Raw genomic sequence first — 15329 nt, 5'->3', positions numbered from 1 at the left:
CTCTCTCTGACTCTCTGTCTCTGCAAAAAATAAATAAATATAAGAATAAAAGATAGTGCTTTAGTAATTTTGTAAATACTACAATTGCCACTTATTAGACTGTACTTTAGAGGCTTAGTTACCAAAGGACATCAAAATTCAGCAGTTTGTTACACAGTGTCAGATCTTGGGCCAAATTATAGAATTCTTTGTAGCCATGAAAGTTTTATTTTTCAAATATTTTACTGAATTTATTGGGCTGATACTGGTTAATAAAATTATACAGGTTTCAGGTGTACAGTTCTGTAATATATCATCTGTATACTGTATTGTGTGTTCGCCACCCCAAGTTAAGTCTTCCTCCATCACCATCTCCTGGATCCGTCACCTGCCCCTTTCCCTTCGGCAGTTTCCATTACCTTTTTCACACAACCTTCCAACCCCCCTCTTTCAAGCTGTCAGTCTGTTTTAATCAAAGGGAAGAAGCCAGAAGAAATAAAGAAACAGCCTGGGCCTGACCTGTGATGGCACAGTGGATAAAGCGTCCACCTGGAACGCTGAGGTTGCTGGTTCGAAACCCTGGGCTTGCCTGGACAAGGCACACAGGGAGTTGACGCTTCCTGCTCTCCCCCCTTCTTTTTTTTTTTTTTTTTTTTTTTCATTTTTCTGAAGCTGGAAACAGGGAGAGACAGTCAGACAGACTCCCGCACGCGCCCGACCAGGATCCACCCGGCACGCCCACCAGGGGCGACGCTCTGCCCACCAGGGGGCGATGCTCTGCCCATCCTGGGCGTCGCCATGTTGCGACCAGAGCCACTCTAGCACCTGAGGCAGAGGCCACAGAGCCATCCCCAGCGCCCGGGCCATCTTTGCTCCAATGGAGCCTTGGCTGCGGGAGGGGAAGAGAGAGACAGAGAGGAAAGCGCGGCGGAGGGGTGGAGAAGCAAATGGGCGCTTCTCCTGTGTGTGCCCTGGCCGGGAATCGAACCCAGGTCCTCCGCACGCTAGGCCGACGCTCTACCGCTGAGCCAACCGGCCAGGGCCTCTCCCCCCTTCTTGCTCTCTTTCTTTTCTCTCTCCTCTCTCAAAAGTGAACAAATAGAATCTTAAAAAAAAAGACACAGGCCCTGGCCAGTTGGCTCAGTGGTAGAGCGTTGGCCTGGAGTGCAGAAGTCCCGGGTTCGATTCCCGGCCAGGGCACACAGGAGAGGCGCCCATCTGCTTCTCCACCCCTCCCCCTCTCCTTCCTCTCTGTCTCTCTCTTCCCCTCCTGCAGCCAAGGCTCCACTGGAGCAAAGATGGCCCGGACGCTGGGGATGGCTCCTTGGCCTCTGCCCCAGGCGCTGGAGTGGCTCTGGTCGCAACAGAGCGACCCCCCCCCCCCCAGGGGCAGAGCATCGCCCCCTGGTGGGCAGAGCGTCGCCCCCTGGTGGGTGTGCCGGGTGGATCCTGGTCGGGCCTATGCGGGAGTCTGTCTGACTGTCTCTCCCCGTTTCCGGCTTCAGAAAAATACAGGGGGAAAAAAAAAAGACACAGCCTGACCTGTGGTGGCTCAGTGGATAAAGTATCGACCTGGAAATGCTGAGGTTGCCGGTTCAAAACCCTGGGCTTGCCTGGTCAAGGCACATATGGGAGCTGATGCTTCCAGCTCCTGCCCCCTGTCTCTCTCTCTCTGTCTCTCTGTCTCTCCTTCTCTCTCTCCTCTCTAAAATGAATAAATAAAATTAAAAAAAAAAAAAAAAAAAGACACAGGCCCTGGCTGGTGGGCTCAGTGGTAGAGTGTCAGCCCAGCATGTGGATGTCCTGGGTTTGATTACCGGTCAGGACACACAGGAGAAGTAACCATCTGCTTCTCCACCCCTCACCTCTCTCTGTGTGTCTCTTTGTTGTTACACTTACTTATGCATTCATTGGTTGCTCCTGGTATATGCCCTGATCAGAATCGAACCCATAACCTTGGCATATAAACCATTTTTAGTCCACAATTTTGTTTCCCTTTGGGGAAAAAATTTTTTAAATTTAATTTTATGTCAGTGGACATATAGGATTATAGTGCCAATTTGAGTGTTTGTGTGCATGTGTTTTACATTTATGGGTGTGTGTGTGTGTGTGTGTGTGTGTGTGTGTGTGTGTGTGTAATTTACCAGGAATGCCTCCTGTGGTGCTCATCGTACATTTTATACCCATGTTCACAAGGCACGGTTCTCAGTCTTTCTACCTGATTAAGCCTATTTCTAGAAAAATGATGCTTGTCTGTCCCAGAAAAGGATCCTGGAACCAGGTATATTCCTCAGCCCAGTTCTTATAAATCCTTACTCCTAAGAAATGTGGGACATTAGGCTTAATGTGTCATCAAACTTCACATTCAGCTGTCTAGAGCCAGCTTTGTACATTCATGAAATACATTTTCCCCAAAATGTTTTTATTCTGAAAAAAATTCTAATACAGAAAAGTGTAATGAACATCTATCTGTATATCCTTTATCTAGAGTTCCCACTTGTTTAAAAAAAATGCCACATTTTTCTCTATACTTTTTTTGAGTTGAATTATTTGAAAGTAATGAGCACATCGTGACACCTTACCCCTAAAATGTTTCAGCATACATCTCCTAAGAATAAGGACATGACCATACCATAAACCTATTGTTATACCTAAGAAAATTAAACAGTTCCATGATATCTAATATTCACATTTTTCCAAATGTTCTAAATAGCTTTTTTCTGGCTTTTTAAACCTTGGATTCAATCCATGTTTATGCAATGCATATAATTGTGACTCTTTAGTTACTTTTAATCTGCAATAGAGGTTGGCATACTACAACCCATGTGCCAAGACTGGCTAGTCAGTTTTTATATGTACAGCCCACCAAATAAGAATAAATTTTACTTTTTTTTTCTATATCTTTTTTTATTTTTTTTGAAAGAAAGAGAAGCATCATTTACAATAGTTGTACTTGGTTGTGTCATTGATTGCTTTTCATGCTGACTGGGGCTTGAATCAGCAACCTCGGGGTCAAGTCCTGACTAGGACAAGACTCTTACCAGCAACCTTGGGGTGTTGAGCTGGCAACTGTGGGACTGAATTGGCAACGTTTGTGCTCTGGGACAACACTATCCACTGTGTCATCAGCCAGGGCTCCTATATCGTTTTTTTAAATTGAGGTAAAATTCACATAAACTATTGAATTCATTAGCATTTAGTGCATTCAGTATGTTGTGTAACCATTATATCTGACTAGTTCAAGACATTTTAAGCACTCAAAAAAGAAACCCTATACCATTAAGCAGTCTCCCCATTCTGCCCTCCCTCCAGCTCCTGGTCAGCAGTAGTTGACTTTCTTCTCTATACATTCTCCTACTGTGGATGTTTCTTGTAGATGGAATCATGTAATATGTAATCTTTGTGTCTGACTTTTTCCACTTAATATAATTTTGAGGTTCATTCACACTGTAGTATTATATTTATCAGTACTCCATTTCTCTTTACGACTGAATAATATTCCATTGATATGGATATACCACATTTTGTTTACCTGTTCATATGTTGATGGACATTTGGGTTTCCACCTTTTGACTATTTTGAATAGTGCTGCTATGTCCCTTTTTGTACAAATATTTTTTAAATACCTATTCAGTTGGTTTTTACATTTTTAAATGGTTGAAAACATCAAAAGAATAATAGTATTTTGTGACATATGAAAACTATGTGAAATTCAAATTTCAATGTTCATAAATAAAGCTATTGTTATCCCCTTATGTTGTCTGTGGCTGTTTTCATGCTGCAGTGACAGTTGAATAGTTGTAACAGAAACCGTATGTCCCACAAAGCTCAAAATACTATTCTCTGGCCTTCTGTAGTGAAAGTTTACTGGCTCTGAACAGTCTCTCTATCTTTTTGTTTTTGTGACACTGAATTCTTAACTAATAAGACTTTCTTTTTTTTTTTTTCTTTTTTTCGAAGCTGGAAATGGGGAGGCAGTCAGACAGACTCCCGCATGCGCCTGACCGGGATCTACCCGCATGCTCATCAGGGGGCGATGCTCTGCCCCTCTGGGACGTTGCTCTGTTGCATCCAGAGCCATTCTAGCACCTGAGGCAGAGGCCACAGAGCCGTCCTCAGTGCCCGGGCCATCTTTGCTCCAGTGGAGCCTTGGCTGCGGGAGGGGAAGAGAGAGACAGAGAGGAAGGAGAGGGGGAGGGGTGGAAAAGCAGATGGGCGCTTCTCCTGTGTGCCCTGGCTGGGAATCGAACCTGGGACTCCTGCACGCCAAGCCGACGCTCTACCGCTGAGCCAACCGGCCAGGGCCTAATAAGACTTTTTAAAGTAGTTTTAGATTTGCAGAAAAATTGAACAAGAAATACAGAGTTCCCACATACCCTTCTTCTGCCCCTCAGTTTCCCCTATTATTATTACCATCTTGCATTAGTGTGGTAAATTTTAAAATTGATGAACCAATATTAACATTATCACCCAATCTCCATAGTTTACATTAGGGTTTGCTCTTTTTTTTTTTTTTTGTATTTTTCTGAAGCTGGAAACGGGGAGAGACAGTCAGACAGACTCCCGCATGCACCCGACCGGGATCCACCCAGCCTGCCCACCCGGGGCGACGCTCTGCCCACCAGGGGGCGATGCTCTGCCCCTCTGGGGCGTTGCTCTGCCGTGACCAGAGCCACTCTAGCGCCTGGGGCAGAGGCCAAAGAGCCATCCCCAGCGCCCGGGCCATCTTGGCTCCAATGGAGCCTTGGCTGCAGGAGGGGAAGAGAGAGACAGAGAGGAAGGAGGGGGGTGGGGTGGAGAAGCAGATGGGCGCTTCTCCTATGTGCCCTGGCCGGGAACCGAACCCGGGTCCCCCGCACGCCAGGCTGACGCTCTACTGCTGAGCCAACCGGCCAGGGCCAGGGTTTGCTCTTTGTGTTTGTAGATCTGTGGGTTATGGCAAATGCATAATGTCGTGTATCCACCATCACAGTATCACACAGAATAGTTCCACTGCCCTGAAACTTGTACTGCACTTACTCTCCTCCCCTCCTCTGTGCACTAGCAGCTGCTGCTGTTTTTACTGTCTCTCTAGTTCTGCCTTCTAACTTTAATCCAAACACAGTGTGTAGCCTTTTCAGGCTGGCTTTCTTCACTTAGCAATATGCATTTAAGGTTCCTCTATGTCTCTGTGTCTTGATAGTTCATTTCTTTTTATTGTTGAATAGGTTTATTCATTCACATATTGAGGACATCTTGGTTGCTTCCCAGTTTTGGCAGAAATAAATAAAACTGCTATAAACATTTGTATGCAGGTTTTTGTGTGGACATACATTTAAAATAGTCAATTTTTTAGAGCTGTTTTCGATTCAGCAAAATTGAGTGGACAGTACAGAGGTCACACATATATCCCCTGCTCCTGTATGCACATAGCTTCCTCCACTACCACAGTCCTGCACCAGAGTGGATAACAGTTGATGGCCCTACACTTGACACAACATTATCACCAAAAGTCCATGGTTTACATATGAATTCATTTCTGGTGTTGTACAGTATATGGGTTTTGACAAATATATAATGATATATATCCACATTATAATATTTATACAGAATAGTTTCACTGCCCAGAAAATCTGTACTCCACTTTCTTATCTCTTTCTTCCCCTCAACCTCTTGCAACAACTTATCCTTTTATTGTCCATAGTATTGCCTTTTCCAAAATGTCATATAAATGGAATAATATCATGTGTAGCCTTTTTTTAAATTTTATTTTAATGTATGCGAGAGACAAGACGGACAGGAAGAGAGAAAGATGAGAAGCATCAACTTGTAGTTGTGGCACTTTTTAGTTGTTCGTTGATTGCTTCTCATACGTGTCTTGACCGGGGGTTCCAGCTGAGCCAGTGACCCAAACCAGTGACCTTGGGCTGCAAGCCAGCGAACTTTGGGCTCAAACCAGCAACCATGGGATCATGTTTGATGATCCCACACTCAAGCCAGTTTCCTTGTGATCAAGCTAGTGAGCCCATGCTCAAGCCAGTGACCTTGGGATTTCGAACCTGGGACCTCAGCATCCCATGTTGATGCTCTATCCACTGTGCTACCACTGGTCAGGCTCATATGTAGCCTTTTCAGGTTGGCTTTTTTCCCCATAGCAATACACATTTAAATTCCCTTCATGTCGCCTGACCAGGTGGTGGCGCAGTGGGTAGAGCGTCGGACTGGGATGTGGAGGACCAGGTTTGAGACCCCGAAGTTGCCAGCTTGAGCGCAGGCTCATCTGGTTTGAGCAAAGCTCACCAGCTTGGACCCAAGGTCGCTGGCTCGAGCAAGGGGTTACTCAGTCTGCTGTAGCCCCACGGTCAAGACACATATGAGAAAGCTATCAGTGAACAACTGAAGTGCCACAACGAAAAATTGATAATTAATGCTTCTTATCTCTCTCCGTTCCTGTTTGTCTATCCCTATCTATCCCTCTCTCTGACTCTCTCTCTGTCTCTGGGGAAAAAAAAGAAAAAGACTGTTGCCTTGAAATGACAAGGTTGCAGGTTCAGTCCCCGGTCAGGGCACACGCAGGAAGCAACCAGTGAATGCACGACTGAGTGGAACAATAACGAATGCTTCCCTCCCCCCTCCCCTTTCTCTCTCTTTCTTTCTCTGTCTCTAAAAAAAAGAAAGAAGAAAAAAGCCCTAGCCTAATAGCTTGATTGGTTGGAGCATCACTCTGGTGCACGGAGGTTGCCTGTTATATTCTTCTTTCGGGGCACATACAGGAGCAGCTCCATGTTCCTGTCTCTCTCTCCCTGCCTCTCTCAAGAAAAGAAAAAGAGAAAGAAAGAAAAGAAAAAGAAGATTCCCACTGTCACAGAATTTGCCGATTTCCCTACAAGTTTGAAGATAGTGATAGAATTGGGTCTGTCCTTGGAGGGGGAAGTATTTGCAGCTTAAGGTATAGTGATATCAGAAAAATAGGATCATTAAAAGAATAAATGCTGGGCCCTGGCCAGTGGCTCAGTGGACAGAGCATCGGCTTGTTGTATGGATTTCTGGGGTTTTAGTCCTGGTCAGGGCACATAGGAGAAACTACCATTTACTTCTACCCCCCTCCCCTTTTTCTCCTTCTTCCCTTCCCGCAGCCAATGGCTCAAATGGTTCAAGCATGGCCCTGGGCACTAAGGATATCTGCATTGGAGCATCAGCTTAAGACTCTAAAAATAGCTCAGTACTCAAGCACTGGCTCAAGATGGGGGTTGTGGGGTGGATCCTGGTCGTGCCCATGTGGGAGTCTGCCTCACTATCTCCTCTTCTCTCACCTGAAAAGCCATATATATTAATATATATGCGCCAAGTAAGTACAGAGTTTCTATATGGAATCACGTAAAAGTCTAGAAATGTATATTGATGATGGTTGCATAACAGCGTGAATGTACTTAATGCCACTGAACTGCACACATAAAATGGTTAAAATGATAAATTTTATGTCACATGTATGTAACCACACTTTCAAAAAGTATGTGCAATTATAATGTATCACTGAGCCCTTTTTCTGATAACTTTTCATCAAGCTTCCTGTTGGTCTATTTGGACTAATTAAGAGAGGAAAACTCTTTCTGAAATAAATTCTATAGTTCAGTTCTGGTAGAGAGGAAGAGGCAGTGATGTTATATTCACCCCCTGGCCCCAGTACAGTTTGCCTTTGTAGCCTCTCAGGGAAAGAAGCCATTGTTAAGATCTCTGGGTGTCCTGGATTGGGCCCAGGCTATGGATGGAGATTCGGCTGTTGGTGCAGACAGGCCCTGCCTTTCATTGTATGTTGTTTCCATTTGTTGCTGTTCTCCCGGTGCAGGCCTGGCCTTTTCAGATTAAGGAGAGAGTTCTACAACTTTGTTTTAATGCTGTCATTTTGACCCAAGAAATCCTATAGATTCAGGATGAGAGCAGTAACCATAATGTCAGCAGCAAAATTATTATTGGCCAGTTTGCTGTGAAGGCAGGCCGTTCATTTAGGAAGTAAACCTGTCAGTAAGAGCAGAAGTTCTGCTTGGAGGGAAGGAAGAAGTGGCTTTAATTTGTGGCTGATGGAGCTTAGGTAACTTCCTTAGCCTTCCTTTTTTGCCTGAGTTGACTGGGGAAGAGAAGTTGGTAGGAAAAGTGTCAGTGATGGCTGTAGCAGTAGCACAATACCATGGTGAGGTAGACTGTGGTTTTCTTTAGTGTGTAGAAAATTTATCCATTTGAAACTTTAATTGCCTTCCTGTTGGACAATATTCAGTTTATCATAGCATTTTTCACAGTTTTTGACTGACATGCAATTATAATACATTTTATGTTCTGACCTAGTACTATCAAAACTTTCAGGAAATGGTACCTATTTATACTGTGTTTTTTGATATTTTTTACTTCATTCTATTATTTTATTTTTTTTTCCAGTTCTTTTTATTAATTTATTTTAGAGAGGAGAGAGAAAGAGGGAGGAGCAGAAAGCATCAACTCCCATATGTGCCTTGATTGGGCAAGCGCAGGGTATGGAACTGGAGACCTCAGTGTTCCAGGTCAACGCTTTATGCACTGTGCCAGCACAGGTCAGGTATTTTATTAATTTTTAAAATATATATCTGGCCAGTGGTGGCACAGTGGATACCTGATATCCCAGGTTCAAAGCCCTGAGATCACCAGCTTGAGCAAAGGCTCACCAGCCTGAGTGCAGAATCATCAGCATGATCCCAAGGTCACTTGATTGAGCCCAAAGGTTGCTGGCTTGAAGCCCAAGGTCACTGGCTTGAGCAGGGGTCACTGGTTTGGCTGTAACCCCCCAGTCACGGCACATATAAGAAGCAATCAGCCTGACCAGGCAGTGGCGCAGTGGATAGAGCATTGGACTGGGATGTGGAGGACCCAGGTTCTAGACCTTGAGGTCGCCAGCTTGAGCATGGGCTCATCTGGTTTGAGCAAAGCTCACCAGCTTGGACCCAAGGTCACTGGCTTGAGCAAAGGGTTACTTGGTCTGCTGAAGGCCCACGGTCAAGGCACGTATGAGAAAGCAATCAATAAACAACTAAGGTGTCGCAACGAAAAACTGATGATTGATGCTTCTCATCTCTCTCCGTTCCTGTCTGTCTGTCCCTATCTATCCCTCTCTCTAACTCTGTCTCTGTAAAAAAAAAAAAAAAAGGCAATCAGTGAACAACTAAAGTGACACAACTACAAGTTGATGCTTCTCATCTCTTTCCCTTCCTGTCTGTCTTGTCTCTCTTGCTTAAAAAAAAAAAAGATAATTGGTATAGATACAGTGGTCGGCAACAGAGCCAAATATCAACAGTATAACAATTGAAATTTCTTTTGAGAGCCAAATTTTTTAGACTTAAACTATATAGGTAGGTACATTCCTTATTGAGGTAGCGCCCACATGTGGTATTTTGTAGAAGAGCCACACTCCAAGGGGCTAAAGAGCCACATGTGGCTCGCGAGCTGCGGTTTGCCGACCACTGGATAAGAAGAACAGTGGTTCTCAAAGTATGGTATATGCCCAGGATTCTTTAATAGGAGTCTGTGCAGTCAAAAACTCTTTATAGAGGGCCTTGGCCAGTTTGTTCAATGGATAGGGCACTGACCCAGCATGTGGATGTCCCGGGTTCGATCCCCAGTCAGGGCACACATGAGAAGCAGCCATCTGTTTTTCTTCCCCTTCTTCTCCCCCTTCTCTCTTTCTGCCTCTGTCACAGCCGGTGGCTCTTATTAGTTCAAGCGTCAGCCCCAGATAAGAGGGGTTGCTGGGTGGATCCCAGTCAGGGCGCATGTGGGAACTTGTCTCTATTTCCCCTCCTCTCATTTAAGGAAAGGGAAAAAAGAAAGAAACTTTCCATAATGCCCTGGCTAGGTAGATCATTTGGGTAAAGCATCCCAATATGTCAAGGTTGCAGGTTCGATTCCAGGTCAGGGTACATACAAGTATCAACCAGTGAATGGAATGTATAAATAAGTAAAACAGTGAATCAATGTTTCTTTCTCCCTTTCCTCTCTCTAAAAATCAATTTTAAAAAGTTTAACTGTTTTCATAGTAATCTAGAATATTATTTACCTTTTTTTCTCTCATTCTCAAATAAGTGGAGATTTTCCAGAAATAAAGTAGAATTTTCCAGAACTATATGGTGCTGGATGGTATCAGTTTCAGGACTAATGAAATGTGTAGTTGCATATTCTTATGTTTTTGAGAATTTCTTAAAGTGTTAGGATATAAATGTACTTATCAGAGATTTCCAGTATTCATGTTGTGCTCATATTAGCTACTTTAATTTTTTTTTTTTTTTTTTCCCAAAGCTGGAAACGGGGAGAGACAGTCAGACAGACTCCCACATGCGCCCGACCGGGATCCACCCGGCATGCCCACCAGGGGCGATGCTCTGCCCACCAGGGGGCGACGCTCCGCCCCTCCGGGGCACCGTTCTGCCGCGACCAGAGCCACTCCAGCGCCCGGGGCAGAGGCCAAGGAGCCATCCCCAGCGCCCGGGCCATCCCTGCCCCAATGGAGCCTCGGCTGGCTGTGGGAGGGGAAGAGAGGGACAGAGAGGAAGGGGGGGGGTGGAGAAGCAAATGGGCGCTTCTCCTATGTGCCCTGGCCGGGAATCGAACCCGGGTCCCCCGCACACCAGGCCGACGCTCCACCGCTGAGCCAACCGGCCAGGGCCTACTTTAATTTTTTTTTAATTTATTGATTGATTCTAAAGGAAGAGAGAGAGAGAGAGAGAACATTGATTTGTCGTTCCACTTATTCATTGGTTGATTCTTTGTTGTTGTTTTTTTAATTGATTTTAGCGAGAGAGACAGGAACACCGATCTGTTCCTGTATGTGCCCTGACCAGGGATCGAACTGGCAACCTCTGTGCTTCGGGTCGATGCTCTAACCAACTGAGCTATCTGGCCAGGACTCATTGGTTGATTCTTGTATTTTCTCTGACTGGGGATCGAACCTGTAACCTCAGCGTATCTGGATGACACTCGAACCAACTAAGCTACCCGGCCAGGGTTCATACTGGCTACTTTTGATTATACCTGCTATAACCTCTGTAACCTCAGTGTGGTCAAGCAAATCATTACTTTGAAATCCTGAAGTTTTCCTTAAGCCTGTGTGGAAATACTAGTATGTACAATAAGTCCTCACTTAACGTCATTGATAGGTTTTTGGAAACTGTGACTAAACAAAATGATGTATAACAACAAAACCAGTTATGCCATAGACTAGTTGCCATAAACAAACTTAAGTTCTTATATTTCTGGTCACAAAAACACTACCAAACTTTTAAAGAAAGATCAAAAACACTCCTAATAAACATTGAAATAAATGTGAGCTATATATACCTTTAAGAATGATGAATAAAAACAAGTAAGATAATTATTTTCTAACCTACTTATTCCAGTTCAGAGTCATAGGTGTCCAGAGCTTATCTCGACAGCTCAGGGCAAAAAGCAGGAACCAATCCTGGCCTGGATGCCCTTCCATCAGGGGACACACACACACACACACACAAACTGAGACAGTCTAGATATTCAAGCACACCCATCTTTGGGATGTAGGAGGAAACTGAGGTACCTGGAGAATAGCCACTCAAACATGAGGACAGCATGCAAACCTCACACGTCTTGGCTGGGAATTGATTTTTTATTTTTCATCACCATTATAATGAAACAATGTTTTTCAAAGACCTGTTGTACAGTTTGTTGTCTTGTTTTACAATTATGTATTAGTAAATTCCCCAGTTTTAATTTGTAATAAATATATATACATACACAAAAGCTGTTTGGGATCCTTAGTAATTTTTTGTGTGTACAGAATTCATGAGACCAAAAAGTTTGAGAGCTTCTGATATAGGGGTTAAGAATGTAGGCTTGTTTTTGTTTTGTTTTTTAGAAAGGGTATCACACTCTTTTTTTTTTTTGTATTTTTCTGAAGCTAGAAACGAGGAGAGACAGACTCCCGCATGCACCCGACGGGGATCCACCCGGCACGCCCACCAGGGGGTGATGCTCTGCCCACCAGGGGGCGATGCTCTGCCCCTCCAGGGCGTCACTCTGTTGCGACCAGAGCTACTCTAGCGCCTGGGGCAGAGGCCAAGGAGCCATCCCCAGCGCCCGGGCCATCTTTGCTCCAATGGAGCCTCAGCTACGGGAGGGGAAGAGAGAGACAGAGAGGAAGGAGAGGGGGAGGGGTGGAGAAGCAGATGGGCGCTTCTCCTATGTGCCCTGACTGGGAATCGAACCCGGGACTTCTGCACGCCAGGCTGACGCTCTACCACTGAGCCAACTGGCCAGGGCCACACTCTTTTTTAATTTTTTTTTTAATTTTTTTATTTTTATTCATTTTAGAGAGGAGAGAAAGAGAGAGAGAGAGAGAGAGAGAGAGAAGGGGGGAGGAGCTGGAAGCATCAACTCCCATATGTACCTTGACCAGGCAAGCCCAGGGTTTTGAACCGGTGACCTCAGCATTTCCAGGTCGACGCTTTATCCACTGCGCCACCACAGGTCAGGCCCACACTCTTTTTTTATGGTAAATACACACACGAGATCTATAACTAGAACAAATTTTTAAGTGTACAGTATTATTAACTATAAGCACCATGTTTACAGCAGATTTCTAGAACTTTTTCATCTTGTATAACAAACTTCTCCCACAATGAACAACAGCTCCCCATTTCCCCCTCCCCTCAGTCCTTAGCACCTTTCTGCTTCTATGAGTTTGACTAGAATGGAGGCTTTTTTATAACACTTGGATCTGGTTTTTATTTATTTTTTATTTTATTTATTTATTTATTTGATCTGGTTTTGAGTCCTAGTTTGGCCACTTGTGAAGTCATCCTGGCTCAAGTTACCCAACCTTTTTGATTCTTACCTTTCTTTATAACTAAAATTGATGTTTACTATCCTACTTCATAGGGTGGTATGAGGATTAAATGAGTTAGAAAAATAGACTTGAATATGCTTAACACATAGGAAGCATTGATAAATATTAGCTATTATTATAATAGAATATGTAAAAGCATTTAGTCACATTGATATTTAGCTGTAGCATTTCTTAGCAGTACCCACCTGTGTGAAATTGGATTGTCTAAACCTACTCTTAAGTTCTTGTTCTCATTCTTCTCGTGTAGGTGCCTCTAGACCAGTGGTAGTCAACCTGGTCCCTACCGCCCACTAGTGGGCATTCCAGCTTTCATGGTGGGTGGTAGCGGAGCAATCAAAGATAGATTTAACTATAGTAAGTTTTATAAAGATTTATTCTGCCAAACTTAGCGAAAATCTAACATAAAGTACTTGGTAAGTAATTATTATTATATGCTTTAACTTGCTATAACTCTGCTTTATCAATTTTATAAAGTTACTTCCCTACTTTATAAATCACCATTACTGTGGAATCGGTGTGCGGTTAGGAAATTTTACTACTAACAGAGATACAAAAGTGGGTGGTAGGTATAAAAAGGTTGACTATCCCTGCTCTATACTTTTCTTAATCAAGTTGGTTTTATTTTCCAAACAAATTGTGAAGATCTTGAAAATAGCGGCTTGATTCTATTTTTTCTGTTGTGTCTTGGACTCAGCCTGTAGTAAGCACTCCAGACATGTAAATCCTAGTACAAAGGCATGGGCACACAAACTTGTAATACCCGTGAGGATGATGGTGGGAAAAGAGCATTTAGGTCCCTGTTCTGATTCTTTACTCTGGCTCTCTTAGGAATTTTCTTTTCAATACTGAATAGGCTTCCTAGGAGGTGTAGTGGAAGATGAATTATAGTTTATTAAATCGCTTCAATTTCTTTGGTTAATCCATTTCTCTTTACAGAATGAAATTGTAACATTATTGGCATACTGGTTTACCAGAATTTCTCTCATTACATCCTAACAATAAAAGAGAATACTAGCAACATGCCAAATAATTCATATTAGGACATTTTAATTCTTATTATTTGTAAATGTATATAATGATTATTTCTCCTATAGTACCTTCTGAGATTTAGAGCAACACAGGCAAGCAGGTGTGAATATTTTCTAAAGATTGAACTATTTTTAAATCTTTTACTTTTGTTGGTCATTCTTTTCTCTTTGGGTCTGTCTTCAACCTTCTACTCTTGATGTCCAGAAACTTGTTTTTGCATAAACACATTGCTACTTTTCTAGGCTCTACATTTCCCATGTAAGTTCCCTATACACAGAAATAAACAATCATAGAACCAATTCTACCATTTAGAGCAAAGGCTTTTCCCAAATAACACCTTCTAGAAATGGTCATTTCATGTTAAATTGCTGTCAGTGTGACAGGGGAAAAGATATGGTTGTTGTATTTCATCCCTAGAATTAGACATTTGTTGAGGAGATTTAGAAATGGTGGATTCATAAGAGAGATTCTGAAAGAGATGGACTTGGAAAACTTACTAGAAACCTACCACTTGAGGTAGTAAAGGAAAAATCTTACCTGATGTTTAATGCTATTGGAGATGAGGCATGTGAAGTATGACTTATCTCTGGCCATATTATAGAGCAGTGGTCCCCAACCCCCGGGCCGCGGACAGGTACTGGTCCGTGGGCCATTTGGTACTGGTCCACAGAGAAAGAATAAATAACTTACATTATTTCCGTTTTGTTTATATTTAAGTCTGAACGATGTTTTATTTTTAAAAAATGACCAGATTCCCTCTGTTACATCCGTCTAAGACTCATTCTCTACGCTTATCTCTGTCACATGATACATTTATCCATCCCACCCTAAAGGCCGGTGCATGAAAATATTTTCTGACATTAAACCAGTCCGTGGCCCAAAAAAGGTTGGGGACCACTGATATAGACCATTTTGAGGGGGAAAGATAGTTGGTTTCCCAGTCCAATGTTGCTTCGTGTTCAAAACCATACTTGCTAACAGTCTTGAGCATGTGCTGGCTACTTTACGTCTTTTATCTCACTTAATCCTCCTCTAGTCCCGTGCAGTGGTTTCTGTTGTAGTCAGTTGTTAAGTAGCTCACATATAGTGAGAGGATGAACCAGGATTTGAACACTGGAAGCCTGGTCCCAATCCTGCCATTACTGTACACAGCCTCCCTTTTAATGTTTAGGCTACATCACAGTTTGAGGAGTACTTGTACTTAATGTTCTTATTTAAACATCATAACAATCCTTTGCATTAGATGATTTTTTGTTTGTTTGTTTAAGAGCGAAAGAGAGACAGGAAGGGAGAGAGATGAGAAGCATCAACTCGTAGTTGCAGCACTTGAGTTGTTCATTGATTGCTTCTCATACATGCCTTGACCCGGAGGCTCCAGCCAAGCCAGTGACCCCTTGCTCAAGCCAGCGACCTTGGGCTCAAGCCCATGACAATGGGGTCATGTCAG

General features: G+C 43.4%; 1 protein-coding gene across 6 annotated transcripts in view; it reads left to right on the top strand.

The window, feature by feature from the left end:
* The window catches only part of KDM2A (lysine demethylase 2A), a 111107-nt gene that overhangs the window by 33466 nt on the left and 62312 nt on the right, over window positions 1-15329 (top strand). The gene's annotated exons all lie outside the window — the stretch shown is intronic.

The sequence above is a fragment of the Saccopteryx leptura genome, chromosome 1 (genome assembly GCF_036850995.1).
Source record: "Saccopteryx leptura isolate mSacLep1 chromosome 1, mSacLep1_pri_phased_curated, whole genome shotgun sequence".
Classification (NCBI taxonomy): domain Eukaryota; kingdom Metazoa; phylum Chordata; class Mammalia; order Chiroptera; family Emballonuridae; genus Saccopteryx; species Saccopteryx leptura.
Note: the sequence above shows the minus strand (reverse complement) of the source record. Positions and strands in the feature narration are given on the sequence as shown.